This window comes from Sparus aurata, unplaced genomic scaffold, assembly GCF_900880675.1.
Source record: "Sparus aurata unplaced genomic scaffold, fSpaAur1.1, whole genome shotgun sequence".
Classification (NCBI taxonomy): Eukaryota; Metazoa; Chordata; class Actinopteri; order Spariformes; family Sparidae; genus Sparus; species Sparus aurata.
This window is the reverse complement of record NW_022045207.1, coordinates 13,786-30,096: the sequence shown is the minus strand read 5'-3', so window position 1 is coordinate 30,096 and position 16,311 is coordinate 13,786. Positions and strand designations below refer to the sequence as shown.

Sequence of the window (16,311 nt, the reverse complement as noted above, 5' to 3'; positions counted from 1 at the left end):
CCTGTGTAAAACACACAGCTGACCCGGGTGTTGATCCCCCCCCGGCTGTCTGCATGCAGCACGGCAGCAGGTCCACTGCTCTGTTCCCTCAGCTGCTACTTCCTGGTTACTATTCTGAACATCATTTCTCAAAGAGATTCATATGAGAAACAGGCCAGCAAAGTTCCCACAGCATCAGGCAAGAAACCTCATCACCTTCCTTGTTGATTTGCCTCAAACATGAATGGAATTTCAACGAGCTCAGCCATGTTTGGTCACGTCTACGGGTAGTACAGAGGGTCAAACTTCACAGCAGCGCCCTGCAGTCCAGCAGAGCTCAGCTGGATTCAACCTGAAGCCTCCTGGCTGCAGCACGCAGATCGGGGAGTGGCTCGCTGTGCTAACTGTTTGACTCCGCCCACTGCGCAGGCGCCCTCTGGTGGCGGACACCAGGCAGCACATCAGACGTCACTGCAGCGCCTCCCTCCGGACAGAGTGACGTATTGATGGCATGTAGAATAAGGATCCAAGTCCAACTGGAGCTGTTAGCTGGAGTTGATCACAACACACAGAGAGCTGATGATCAGTTCAATGTTTCAGGTGTTTGATCATCTGTGTGCTGATATGTTACGTCTCTGCTTCAGCTTCTAGTTCAATAAACAGCTTTTATATGGAGCTGCTTTCATCATCATTTCTATCAGCATCAGGTCTGCTGCAACATGTTTCTGTTGGTCAACACCAGCCCACATGATAACAGTGAGAATACATCATATGGAAATACATTCTGCTCTCATCTTGTGAATAAAATAATGATGTTTCCATGTTGATGAGCCCTCACAGCTGCACACACACCTTCTGTCTGAGGTTCAGTGTGTAACTGGAACAGTGACGTCAGCTCAACACTTCATACTGTATTAAACACACGCAGCTATGAAAAAGCTTCATGCATTTGATAGACTTTCCTGTTTTGAACTCTTTCAGACTGTGAGTCCATGATTGTGTCATGCTGCCACACACACACACACACACACACACACACACGTCACACTGTGGTCCACTCAGTTCTATCAGCTGCAGGAAGCAGATCAGAGACTGAAGTGATGTCTGAGCCACTGACACCAGAACACTTTATTCCTTTCTGTCACTTTCTGTCAGAAGCAGAAAACAGCTGCATCTGCCTCGTGTCCATCATTTCTTTACTGAATGCTTCATAATCTTCCTGCAGACTAAAAAGGAACATGAAGGCTTCCCTCAGTTCCTCCGTCTGCTCTTCATCCAGGCCATCAGACACACGCAGCATCTTCCTCGTCCGTGGTGATGATGACTCGGGGACGGGAAGTTTCCCTCAATGTTTCTGTGCCACTAAGCAGAGCGTCCTCCTGATGAAACATACAGACAACAATGATGGAAATAAAGGCTGGAGAAAGAAGGCAGAAAACAGTGGAAGAAGAAGAAGAAAAGCCCTCAGCAGCAGCAGCAGCAGCAACATGCTCCACTTCTTCCTCCACAAAGGAACCAGATTGTGCTTCTTAAAGGCACAATAACAATGCAGGATGTGAAAAAGATCAGCAGCTGCTTTAATGAAACAGCAACATCCCTCCTCTAGCAGCTTGATGGATGTGAGGACAATAATACTGCTGTGAACACCAGCTGATGCTTCAGAGACACATTGTGAAGGCCTGGACTGTTCTGGAGCCACTTCAGATCCTGAATCAGTGGAGGGATGAAGCTTCAGTCTGCAGGACCAATGAACCACACCACCTCTCACCTGTCCTCACCTTTTTCTCTCCTGCAGTCTGTCTTCTTCACACCTTGGTGGTTTCATGACAGCAGACATGAAGTCAGTATGAAAACATGCATGTTGTCTGTTGACAGAGTGAAACAGCTTATTTAAAGGATCTGATTCAACAGGGTGATGTTGAGGGCATGAAGTTCTGCAGGAGAACCAGACAAAAGCAGCTCCTGATCTGCAGCATGTTTCCCTCTGAAGAAGGAAATGCAGGAAGATTCAAATATGTTCAGAAAAATAATACCTCCTATATTAAATGTGTCACAATTCACACATTACAATGTACAGAGCGGACTGTGAGTCCAGAGGTTCATGTCATGCAGATTCCCCCAGGATACAATTTCTCAACACAAATCATGTGATTTGAAAGCAGCAGAAACAGAAACAGAACTGCTGCACTCAAATAAGATCCAGACTTCTGTTTCCATCTGTCTGATGAATCTAAATAGTTCACGTATGGAATATTTGAGCTCCAATAAAAACAGATATAGCATTGATTCAAACAAACAGGAAAGGACACGTGGTTTAAAACAGAACTACTGTCCAGACAGAACGATGCAAGCTGCCTCCAAACCTGAACAGACGGTTCTACTGTCACCTCTGCAGCCGCTGCACACACGGATCTGTTCAAGGTCCACATTCAGTCAGAACCAGAGACACTGAGCTCCATCATTCCTTCAAGTTCCTTCATGTTCTCATCCTCATCCAGGTTCCTCCTTTCATTTACACACTCGCTAATCATGGCTGTTTAAGGGATCCAGCTCTGTGTGTGTGTGTGTGTGTGTGTGTGTGAATCCTGACTGAACAACTCACCTGCACAGGTACAGTAGTTGAGTAAAAGTACTCAGTTCCTCTCCAGGTTACAAACAGTGATCAGTGATGATGATGTAATGTTCCTCTTTTCTCTTCCTTCATACTTCCTCTCTTCATTAACGACTTCAGTTACTGTGCAGACGACAGGAGAGACGTGACGTCACAGCTGCTTCTGACTGTTTCACTGCTGCAGAACCTGCTGCTGACTTCCTGTTCTGCTGCTGCTGGACTCAGACTCCCATCATGCATCTCTCCTGTTCTGCTCCTCATTTGTGAGCGGCTGAAACAAAGAAAGAGAAGCTTGAAGTCAACACAGTACAAACATCCAGCTGTGAAATCAAACTACTTCATGTGACGGCCAGTGAAAAGTATGAAAGGTGTTATTTTCAGAACATCAGTGAAGGAAGAGTTTGGACCTGCAGCACAGATTTCTATGGAAGAAGTAGATAGCAGAAGCAAAGATGGCCCCATTAAACCCAGTGAGAGTGGAGCTGCAGCAGCTGAGTTCAGACAGTGAGAGCAGACAATGGTCAGTCATATACACACTGTATACCTGAACTCTCATATGAATGACATGTGGAGGACTCTTCCTGTCAGCTCACCTTGTAGGAGCACCAGCAGGTGAAGTCCACCCCCCAGTCGTGCAGCTTCAGCTGGGCGTTTCCTGCAGCGTGGGCGCAGTGGAACCCCACGTAACAACCCTGACCCTGCACAACAAGGAAAACATTCTATCTTTATCTGCCTTCTTCAATAATGTCACTGACTGCAAGTTTAAAGGAGCACAACGTGGAAATGTTCCAGTACAAGAACCTCAACGTTGTTGGACTTTAGTGGAGTTAATGACAGTTCAGACATGAAATATATTGTAGGAATGAAAAGAGTTGATATTTCTGTAAGTCTGAGCGATGGATGGATCAAATAAATGCTTTAAATAGTTTCTATTCTTCCTGAAAAACACATCAGATTCACAGTTTGTATCTTTGCCTTTGATATTCAGGTTTCTGAAGAACTTTCCAGAACAGATTCCATAAAAGACCCGACACAGCAAAGTTTGAGATGTGGACAAAGTGAAAGAGTTTTTACAACACTGAGACTTTCACAACGTCAACCAGCAAGCTTTAAGCACGGGGTTGAGCACTAGGACCCAGCAGGCATCAGGGCGTGTACACAGAGGCTGTGTCCAAATTCAGGGGCAGCATCCTTCGCCGCCAGCAAAGGCAGGGTCCTTCAGAGAGACCTGCAGGCCTCGTCAGCCTGTTGTGAAATGGGACGGTCTACCCTTCGCAGCATTTCCTGGTTGCGTCACCAGATGTTCCCGCCCCGACCCACACCTCACTATTTCTACAGCTCAGGTCCTCGAAAGTGACAAGAAGAGTAAAGTTTGACTGTCAGATCTGTTTGAGCTTCAGGAATTCCTGATTTCCTTTTTAATCCTCCTGCTTGTGAAGGAAGAGGAGAAGCAGCTCTGGTTTATCTCCTGCTGAGAGGACCGTGGAGAGGTAAACCTGTTATTGAACCCACAGTAATGTTATCAATGTTATCATTATTATCATTATTAGCTAACTAACAGTTTGGGCTCATTAACATACAGATACATTACGTTAATGCTGACATATAAACTGCTGATCGCCACATATGGTTTTGTTTTAGATTTTAAAGGCGTTGTATTTAAAATGTTTGGTAGATAGTTTTGTTTGCTGTAATTTATTATGATGATCATTATTATAATTAGAGTATGAAATTATAATTCTTGCCTCTTTCTTAAAACATTCTCAGTGACCAGTGACCAGCCGTGGATGGAGTCAGAACTGCAGACCCAGTAGATGGAGGATGTGGTGGTGGACAGAGGAGACTGGACCCCCAAACACCCTGAGTACCGACCCAGATGATGTCCCACTGACACCATCCAGCCCAGCAGCACATCAGCCTGTTACTGTACATCATCTATAACTGTTTTAACATTGTTTTTAATAATAACTGTTTTTGTTAATAGTTAATAATAATCTGTAAATAGTTATTTATGCTGTAATTTTGTGAATAGTGTCCCTGAAAAGTAGCACTTGATGCCGTTGGCTGTTATAAATTGTACTTATGCTGTGAATACTGAATGGAATAGACAACGTGTAACAATAGAACAATATTTTATTTCATGAATTATATAAAATGAACAATTATGAACAAATAATTTAAAAAATAACTCATACATTTAACTAAATAACAGAAATAATGTAAGTATTGTCCTCTGGAGCAGATAAGAGCCTCTCCATCCTCTCTGCAGCCTCGTGTCCTTCTTCATCCTCCTCAAAGCAAGAGAAAAGGTAAACTCAAGATCACATTAACACAGGGATGCAAAGATTTACAAAAAGTGACATCAGGACTGACAAATCGGCTATTTATTATTTATTATTATATATTATAGCCTTACTCCCAAATGTTGTTCTGACCTCGGAGAGTGACGAAGCTTCTCTGTTTACTCCCTAAAACACAATGAAATGTGAAACAGACAAAAGAGTTCTGATACAGCAAAAATATAATCATCATAAGGATAATAATCATAAACATAGCTCTTTATTCCAACGTTTAACTAGACTTTACAGGGATCACAGCCTGATCTAAATCTGTTCATCTTGGTCCATTTATGTACATGAAGTAAAACGAGTCTCTAACATCTCCACAGTCACAATAAGATATAAGATATAAGTCAACCTCTGAACGTCTAATGGTGGAAAGACAAAGAGCATTTGGAGCACACTTTGAATTTGGACAGGCTTCGCGCAGCTTAGTGACGTAATTGCACTTCAAATACGCACTCTGAAGGATGCTGCCCCTGAATTTGGACACAGCCAGCATGTGAGAGCTCACCTGGGCTCCTCCTCCTGTGATGAAGCTCACCTGAGAGACCGTCAGCTGCTGAGGACGGACTGTGTTTACTCTCACCTGCTGCTTTCAGTCCTGTGAAGGTAAGATATGATTTAACTTTACAGTAACATTCAGCTAACAGCTAACATTGTGAGCAGAGTGAAGAACAACAGTGTTGACGTCCTGTCAAAGACGTCTCTGTGTGTCCGTCCTGTCTCCTAACAGCACTCTGTAGCTCAGAGGTGACAGTCTGACAGCCTGGAGCTTCAGCTGGAGATGGAAAAGCAGCCAGTTCACTACTGAGTCTAATAAGTCAACAACATAAACTCACTAAATGTCAGGAAAATAAGTATTTTTACTCCTGTTTTCATTATAAACAGAAAAATCCAACCGTCTGAACTGAAGTTTGTGTCTCTGACTGAACAAATGTACAAATATTTTTATTAGATACCTTCAAAATGTTAAAAGAACATTCATTCTGGTAGATTTCTAGTTAAAAACTTCCTGACTCACAAAGTATTTACAGTGCAGCTGAAGGCTTTTACACGGTCCATCAGTTTAATACTAGTTTTAGTTGTATTTTCTTTTTCCTGAAAATCCGAGAAACAAATGAAGAAACGACAGTGTTGTTTTTGAGTCTTTGGATCGACCGTTACTGTGAAAACAACTAAAGTGAGAAGTGAATTTGTGCCAACAAACCAAGTCGACCTGTTTGTTATCTTGTCATCAGATGTGGAGGGCAGAGAACATGAAACTATTCCAGCCTCTCTTTGTTTAAACACTTCCTGAAACTGTCACTCAAACACTAACTGAGAACAGGTCACCATTTTGTTTGAACTCCACAAAAGTTCTTTGTCATGAAAACTGATTCTTTCCATCAAACTTTACACACAGCTGTCATATAAATATGTGACAGCATCATTTAGACTCTGGTGTGATGGATTTAAACAGCTACATCTAAATACTTGTGTCTTCATGAGGTCATCATGTCACATATTCACCTGTATAAAACCTGAGCTGCTGTTTTATTGTCACAGTCACTGTAGGTTTGTTGTGTCTCTGTATAGGTTTAACTGTGATGGTACGTACAGTATAAAGACTGTTGTCATGTTGTTGTACAGTAACACAACACTGTGAATAGATCAGAGATGATCACTGCACTGACACAATCATTGAACCAGAGCAGGATTGATGCATATCTGTTTGTCCAGTTAGACTCCAGCTCACTCTGCCTGTCTGCTGTCACCTGGTTCTGACCCGGCTCCATTTGGACCTAAAGAACTGGTGCCAACAAACCAAGTGGACCTGTTTGTTCACATGAAGGTTTGTTATCTTGTCCTCAGTAGGATAGACTGATGATTAGAGATTAGTTGGTCGGTGTGTGAACACAGAGTGGTTGTCACTGTGTAGCTCCACTTACTGATGACTGAATGCAGCTTCTCCTGCCTGAATCAGCCTGTGGAGGAGGCCGAGACGAGCCGCCGCTCTCCCGCTGTCTGACGCACTAAACGCGGCTGCAGAGCAGCTGTTGGTGTCGGTGAATAATCTGTGGTTGTATTTACAGTCCAGGACTGATGAGGAGGCAGTAAGAGGACATCCAGGAGTCTGAAGCTTTATTTAATTAATACAAATATAACTTCATCACTGAGCAGCAGTCAGCAGGAACACGTCGGCTCTCAGTGTCAGTACTTAAAGTGCCCGTTACGTTACTTGAGTACTTCTGCTCCTGATTACTTCTCAGAGGAAGAGATTCTCATTTTGACTTTGCAGATAAATGTTTTAAATAAACAACAGATGACCAGATTGACTCTTTTAGATTAAAAGATATCAGAGAAACGTGTGTGTTGACTCCACCACAGCGTCATGACGTCATCTAGTGGACTGATCCAAGTCCAGCAGCTGATGTTCTGACAGGAGACGTGACGTCAGTGAGAGACGTCATAGCCTCTACAGACAAAACCCACCTGAACACACCTGAGACTGTCATATTTTATAATAACACAACAGGTTATTAGAACAATTTCTGCCTCTTGGTTAAATCAACTTGTCAGTATTTGTGTTTAATCAGTTATTTAACACTCCAAGCTCCACAGAAAGTCTCCACAGTCATGTACAGAAGGACAGTGACTGTTTTTATACCCTTTAAAATGTCATAATGTTTACTTAGAAATAAATATTATAAAACATATGATGAGAGATCGTCCTCTGGAGTCACTGGTGTTACTGTGTGACAGAAGTCTTTTATTTTGAAATAAACCTCAGACTGATGACATCACTGTCCTTCCTGCAGATCAGTGAAGACAGGTCCTGGATCAGTCCACTGTCTCTTTTCTGTCAGAAGACATTTTCACATTTGTCTCCAGATTTCACGTCACTGCTGTGAGCGACTTTATTAGTAGAGAACAGTAAAAAACAGAATACAAATGATTTAATGACATGATTTAGTTTTGGTTTGATGTCCTGCAGCAGCCATTTAGTGAAATATGTATTAATAGAGTCAGTGAGTTGTGGAATAATGTGCTCTGAGTTTAAATGTTAGAAGAGGAAGTCGACTTTCAGACATTTTGTCCTTCAAGAGTGTTTCTGACCCAAAGGCTGATTTCAGTTGATGTGCAGATGAATGATTTGTGTTTCCTCTCCAGATGAAAGTGTGTGTGAGTTGAGCAGCATGAATCAGTGTGAGGACAGAGAGGAGGGAGGCCCTCCCTCTAAAACCACTGGACCTGGACCTGGACCTGGACCTGGACCTGGACCTGGACCTGGACCTGGACCTGAGCCTGGACCAGGACCTGGACCTGGACCTGAGCCTGGACCTGAACATGGACCTGGACCTGAGCCTGGACCTGAGCCTGGACCTGGACCTGAGCCTGGACCTGAGCCTGGACCTGGACCTGAGCCTGGACCTGAACATGGACCTGGACCTGAGCCTGGACCTGGACCTGAGCCCAGCTGTGTGTCCTTCAAGAGTGACCGGTCAAAAGGTCACATCATTAATTTTAATGATCGACACCTTTCAGTTCCAAAGAAGTAAGCTGTTAATAACATTTAATTATCCGCTTGTTAAGTCTGACATCACACGTGACGTAACATCCATTTCCGGGTCCAAACGCTCCGACAGATCGGAAAAACAAACAACAATGGCGGAACCAGTGAACCTTTTCACCATAACTTCCTTCTTTAGCGAGGCACCATTGAGGGTTATAAAGGGTCTAAATTCTTTTAACTCCGATAGAGTGATGAGTGAAGCTGTTTTGCCAGGTGGTATAATCAAGGGTAGCGTCCAGGCATCCATGAAAAAGAAGGTTTACGAGGTTGGGGTGAGTCAGAAGTTAGCAGTAAGCTGGCTAGCTAGTTGACATCTAAAGATGATATGTATTATTAAAAAAAAACAACAACAACACACAGAACAAACGTCCAGGGGTCTATTACAGAAAGCTGGTTTAACAAACTGAGCCTAACCCTGAACTCTGAGTTGATGAACCCAGCGATAGAAAATCTGAGTTTTCGGGTCCAAAGCAGCTGGAGCGCCGATACTACGATTCACCATGGCAACGGGTAAATAAAAGGCAGCGCCTCCATTTCAAAATGCAGACTGTATGCAATTATTTTTAAAAGAAACCTGAGCCAGAGCAGGGAAAGGTGTAAATAAGTTAACACAATGAAGTTTTATTCAGTGGTTACCATTAGTACATCATTTAGACTTACATTTACGGACTTACATTTCTTAATAGATGATAAAGTGGTGAATCTGACTGTATGGCGTAACGTTACTGTGTTGGCTGTAGCCAACATCTTTAATCTGACAGGGATAAAACACAGGGGCCAGCAACTGAAGATTATATATTTGAACCTCAATTATATTTTTAGAGATTAAAGATATAGAGACATGACTGTAAACTCACAATCTGATCTAGTAATAATGTGGTGGGTGATTTGCACTTCGATACACGCTTTGATACAGACGAAATCAATGAGGGAATAAAATTGTGTGTCTGGCTCTGTGAGAGGGAGGAGGAGACAGAGAGAAAGTCAGGGTTTGTTATCATAGTAACTGACCCAGAGTTTAAGTTACCTCTCTTTCTGGAACTGAAACCCAGAGTTTCCCTCATCTCAGGGTTTTCACTAAACCCGCTTTCTGGAATCTACCCGAGTACTGCTATAACTCTGGACGTAAACAAAGTTGAAAAACTAAATATGTATGAGCCAGGATTTGGAGGGTTAGGCTAGTCGACATTTAATGATCTGCCACCCCCTGTCTAGCTACACAGGTATTATTATAAATGTAAACACAGCACAGGCAATGTCTTTTAGATGTGTTCGGGTGAGGGTATAACTGTTTTCAATTTACGTGCACGTTGAGGATCAGTCAGTGTCATTGACATCCAACATCAACATGATCTAAAGAAAACGTTCAGCAGCCTACGCACACTTCATCTCCCACTCCTCAGCAGCTTGATTCTGTACAGTGGAACCAAGGAGATTTTATATCTGTATAAATTCTGTATATATCTTATCTGTTTACAGTTGGTAACCTGTACCTTCTATCTGAAGGCATCAGCTAATACTGTTTGTGAAGGAAAACAGTGATTTTAAGCGCCTGTCTCATCAGTGTTCTCATTAATATCTGTACATGTGCACTTTCAGATTTGTTTTAATGTCAAGTGCATTACAAATGTATTATTATTATTATTATTATCACCCTGAATGACCAATGATCTTTACCAATGTCCTTTAAATTAATTGTGATATGTGTTATAAGTTAAGTTTTGGGACTTCACAGTGCAATTTACTGGATATAAACGAAGAGAACACATTTTTGTTGTTGTTTGGTATTACTTTTTTAATAAAAAGGTTTTCAAAACAAACAAGAACAGTAAATTAGGAAGATGCCCACAGGGGGACAAAGCACACCTGTCTCTCCCTTAACGGGCATGAATCAGCATTATTCAACAAGTTTCAACACACATCGACAATCAGTTAATTCTAAAAGTACATAGGTATTCTCAGTTTTAATGTAGTTAAATAATCAGTAAAAGAACACAAGTATCATAAGCTTAATGTGGTAAAAGTATTATTAGCTTAACCTAGTAAAAGAACGCAATAATTATTAGCATCATGTAGTTAAAGAATCAGTATTACAAGTTTGCAAGTATTATTAGCTTCTTGTAGTAAAAAGAAAGAAGTATTATTCATGTAGTGCAACTAATTGTTGCAGCTCTAGTTCATTCATTCATTCATTCAATTTCATGGAGAGTGGGTGTTTGTAAATTTGTAAGACACAGACACACTTTCAGTATCTTGTTGATGCTTTTTCTGAACTGTTATGGGATGTGGTGCAAAATGCCAAACAATTTCAGCCTCTGAATGGATCACTCCACATGTATCCTGGCACTGGAGATTAGTCTGGTATTGTTCACTTCCTGCCATTGGGGAAGTGCCAACTGCACACCCTGGAGTTGCAGTTTGGGGTGAAGTTCTCACACCTGTTAAAAAAGAAAGAAGATAGAAATTGATCATCATTACTTAAGTTTATTAGTCATGTGCACAACATTTACAGTGAAGCAGCCATTGACAATGAAAATCTAAAATCTGAGGCTCCCTCCAACAATGCTCAAACAATATATATAGAAAAAAGAAACATGCAACTAAAAGTGAAAACAAAATTAAAAATCTAAGACTTAAAATGCAGAGGTTAAAAAAAATAGTAATAAAATAGAATATTTTACCTGCTACTATTGTAGTAGCAGGTGTAGACAGGTTATGCACTAATGTACCGTATATTACCAAATAATAGCCGGGTTTCAATTAATAGCAGGGTCCCCTTTAAACGCCGGGTGCAGGTGCATATTTTGATAAATAACCGCCAGTTCCAAATAAATGCTGGGTCTAATTCAATTATTATTTTTTTAAATCAAGGAAGAAGACGTGTCCACTGACACTGCCTGTTTTTCTTCTTCGCCTTTTTCACATATTGTGCTGCTTTCTGTCAGTCAGTATCACACTGATGATCACCATGGCTCCGGTGCAGCAAAAAATAAATAAAAAGTACGACTTGAAATTCAAACTTTCTGTCGTAAAATATGCAGAGAAAACTCGGCAGAAGCAGCTGCTAGATGTTTCTCTGTCGATCCCAAGAGAGTGAGAGAAACGGAGCTTCAGCATCTGTCTGAGGAGGACAGCAGCAGGGCCAGGCTGTCTGCTGGAGGGAGGAAGAAGGCTAGAGAGGAGCTTGAGATAAACATGCGGGAATGAGTTATCAGCAAACGGGCACGCCACGAGAGAGTGTCCCGCAAAATGATCAGGGCGAAATAAATGTACGCCACTGTGAGTGACAGCAGAGATGAGGAGTTTGCAGCAGGTGCTGGTTGGATGAATTGTTTCCTCCACCACAACAACTTCACTTGCAGAAGACAACTATTGCCCAGAAGGATGCCAGAGAAGCTGGCCAAGTTTGTGACATTTTCATCCCGGATTTTTGTGAGGAAGGAATTAAACGGCTGTCCCAAATTGCTGCCTGGTCTGTTAATTGGTTGAAACAAATAAACGCCCCGGCTATTATTTGGTATTTTACGGTATATGCATAACGTTAATGAGAACTGGTTAGGGCAGGATTTAAACAGGTAACATGATGACATGAGTATCAGCTGTGCTCTTCCTTGGTTAGAACAAAAACCTGTAACGTTAGCTACTCCGGCCCTTTGCTGACACCCATGATTAGCTAAATTGAACTGGGCAGCACAGATACTATGAAAGCGGATACCCCTGATATATGCAATGGGTTTTATAGGGTTTTTCATGCTACTTAACGTTAACATTACCCACATCTTCATGTTTCGGTTGAAACAAGAGGGTGGCCGCCTAGCTAGCTGCCTTAGCTAGCTATCTTCGCTCAGGGCTAACGAAGATAGCTAGCTAAGGCGGCTAGCTAGAAAAGGGCTGAAGATCGAAACACGAAGATGTGAATTCTTAACAACAAACACCCTAACTTAACCCATAACCTAAGTTATATCAGGGGTATCCGCAAAGAGCCGGTTTGGCTTTGCGAGTGGGCGCTAACGTTAGCTAGGTAGCGAACTCTGCTTTTGTTTTTCTTTATTCGTATAAGAATTGTAACTTACCGTATCAACTGCAGCCATTTCCTCTTCTCTTTTTCATCGCAAGGGAAGCAGTAGAATGACAACTGATTACCAGTAGTTTCCTTAAACTCCGATCTATTCAAGCAACAGGGGACATAGCACTGTGGCATGTTGAACAGACGTGCGCCTCAGCCACCACAGTAGAGGCTTGGACCCAGCTTGGACCCGGAAACAGTATTATCGGACCGTTGCTACGTCACGACTTAACAAGCGGATTAATGATTCATTTTTTAACTGTTATTTATCCAGCGTGGTTATAAAACACAATTTAAATGTCTAATATCTCTGATCCACAGGAGGTTTAACTTCCAGTTCAAAAGAGCTCAACAATATATAAGATTGTCAAATCTTTCAGCACTTTATCAGCAGTGGAAGTTGTGCTGTGTTGTTATCTAAACTCTGACTGATGTTGTGTTAAAGCACCTCTTGTGTCTGAAGATCTTTAGTGGATAACTTTGTCCATTTTCAACCTTAATCTCTATAATTTGGGGTCTTAAAATCTGGCATTCTTCTGAGAACCAGTGATGTCACTGGAACTACAAACCAGGTCAGCTTGGATTTGTATTCTCCACCTCTGGTATCTGATACATTCATGTGTCAGTTAGCGCTAAATAACAAAACTTCTTTTCATGTCTTGCTTGTATGCAAATTAGCCGTTTGTTGAACAGCGAAGGCTCATTTTAAGGTGAAGGCAGAGGAAGTCATAGAAGAAAACTGTGTGAAGAAAACACAGTTCTACAGGATGACAGGAAACAACAAGCACATTTTGTCAGATGTGTTCACAATACACAGTGTCAGTGTGTTCTGGCTGCAGTGCAGATTATTTGCTGTTTTATGTGTTTCTATCAGGAGGAAGATGGAAACAACCTGAACCCAGCAGTGTGTCCATGAAGAGTGACTGGTCTATGGATCACCCTCTGCACTTCCAAGATGGACATCCTGCTCTTGATAAAAGGTATTTAAAGATTATTCAAACAGCAAAACTATGTTTAAGTATCAAATCTCTCCCAGTGTGTGTAATACAGATGCACAGATCAGCAGGCTGTATCATACTGGTGTTATTACCTGCAGCGATCCTGCAGAGAAGAAACAAAAAGGATGTTTCTGCATTGAGAGAGATGCTGTGTGTGTTTACTGACGATGCACAGCAGCTTTACTTCAGTCATTATTATTATTTCCCAACACGCCGACAGGATCGATCAGGATATAATGTTGATTAATGTTCTGTGACATTCAACACATAGAGTAAGATTGTTTGGAGTGAAGCAGCTGCCCTCCTGATTAATCCTGAGCTCCATCAGAGCTGTTTAAAAAATATTTATCTTAGATGCTCAAACTTTGATTCTGTTCCCTTCGGAGAGTTTTCTATTGTAGTTTTGCTGCCTGAATGTGGCATGATATTTGCTGGATTTAAAGTGTCAAATAGGGAACCAGAAGATACAGCTTCAGTGTGTTCTTGCTGCAGTGTAGATTATTTGCTGTTTTTCTGTGTTTCTATCAGGAGGAAGATGAAACAGCCAGAACCCAGCAGTGTGTCCATGAAGAGTGACTGCTCTATGGATCACCCTTTGTTCTTCCAAAATGGACATCCTGCTCTTGATAAAAGGTATTTAAAACCCATTTGAAAAACAAAACTATGCCCCAATCTGAAATATTTTTCACCAGACTGTCATGATGTCAATAAATCAATCAATAAAAGCAAAAACTCTGGTTCTGAGGAAAACCGATGGAATATCAGTGTATGGTGGGGAGCATGTTTAAGGAGAAGTCCAGCCCAGTTCAGTAGAATCTGATGTTTCTGGTCGTCTGAGTCAGTTGATGATGTTGCGACTTGTCTCAGGGAATCAAATCCAGTAGAAGGGCTGAAAATAATGAATCAGGATCAGCTGGGTAAGACTCTCTGACTTTCCTGGCAACGGCCTACAGTTTTTCCAGAACTATTGTTCTGGTTCAGGGTGGAGAGAGTTCACTGGTTTCAAAGAAAAAGCTGTAAAAGCTGAGCAGCAAACAGCAGACGGACACAGTTGGAGACCAGCTGGTGAACATAGTGCTCCCATCCACAGAGGACCTGTGATCACAACTTAAACAACAGAGGCTGACCTCATATACCTGCTGCCTCTCCAGAGTCAGTAAAGTAGTTTTATCTCCAGGAGTTCAGAAATATGCCAAGAATGTTGGGACTTGAAAAGGCTGAAGCCTGAATTTGTTGTTGTTCAGGCCCAGACTCTGAATCTTCTCCAAGAGTAAACCCACATGACAATTGATGAAGTAAGAATCCTCAGCCCCACAGCTTCATGATGTGTTCATGTGGTGAAATGAAACCTTAGACAGTGACCCTCCCCAATGAATATGTGACAGTATGCATCCTTGATGTTGACTGAGGTTCACTAAAGGTGCCTCGTAGAGCTCAAGAGATTGTCGATTCAATTCCCACCAGAGGCAGTGTTGTTTAGACACAACCACCAACTTTGACAATATTGTGTGGATCACAAAGGTGTAGGGTGTTAATGGGTAATGGATACAACACAGTGTTGATTTTCTACACTATACCATTTCAAATGTATGCTGTGTTGCAGACAACATCAAAGGTCGGAATATTTTAGAAACTTTCAACTTCGGTCCTCAAAGTGTTCCAGGTGCAAAATACCAAAAGTGAACACAAAACTTGGCTGATGTTAGCAGGAAAACTACACGTGAAATAACAGATGCATTATACATCTCCTCTTAGTTTCATGTGTGGAAACACATCTAAACCTTTCGCAAATAATGTAGTCCACAAATACAACCTACCCTTTGCCAATGGGTGCTGCCATTGTTGTGCGAAATGAGACAACTTCTCGCTCATGGCAGAGTACATGAATGTGCCCAGAGTTCATTGAGTGGCATTCTAGTGCACTTTTCAGAGTAGGTAGATGGAGAATCCAGACTTCCTAGTTGTCTGGAAAAACAGACCTGAAAAACATATATAGTCATGTTATTATTGTGAAAATATGCATTATATTGTCTTCTTATGAAGAGCTTGGGCTTTTTTATCTGTAAATGAAAACGAGAATATAAATGTGAAATCTTAAAACAAGTTAAATTTTTCGTCAACAAAATGTGACATTGTGAAGGTTGTCAGAGGTCACTGAGAATAGCTTAGTGGAAACGCCAGCTGGCACAGTGGGCGGCTTTTATGGTAAAACTGAGTTCAAACCCCGCCTTGAGCAACAGAGATGTTCAGACACAACCTCCAAATTTGATAATATTTAGTGTCTCACACAGGTGGAGGTTGTTCAGACATGTTTTATGAGTTTCTAAATTCAATCATTGTCCACATGGATATCGATATTTATAAAAAAGTAGTTATTCCGTTTCTTTATCTGCTTTACACTCCATCAGAGGATGGGATCAACATACTGAGCAAGACAGTTCCCTCTACTGGTATTTCTCCTGTATAGCACCAGGGTCGACATGTAGTATCTAAAACATTATAGGAATTGACTGACTGTCACTGACAAGTTTTGCTGTTTGTGGCCAAGCTTCTCAAGTGCAAATTCTTAAGTGCACTAACTGCTTTCAGCAATCACACTCTCAATTTTTCTAGGTTTTCCTCATGCTAGTTGTTATTCAAATTCAGTACCTTATTTTGGCACATTTCAACTCCTGCATGTTTTTAGCTACTGAGACCATGTGGTTTCTGGGCTTCTCTTCTTTAAGGTGTCAGCGTGTAGTTTGATCATAAATGTTTCTGCA

General features: G+C 41.7%; 1 long non-coding RNA gene across 1 annotated transcript; it reads right to left on the bottom strand.

Annotated features, from left to right (window-relative positions):
• Positions 1-10,253: 10,253 nt before the first annotated feature.
• LOC115578198 (uncharacterized) lies at positions 10,254-12,788 on the bottom strand. Its single transcript, XR_003983395.1, has 2 exons — positions 12,559-12,788; positions 10,254-10,923 (listed from the first exon to the last, which is right to left on the bottom strand). It is a non-coding gene; the product is annotated as an uncharacterized LOC115578198 (long non-coding RNA).
• Positions 12,789-16,311: the final 3,523 nt, after the last annotated feature.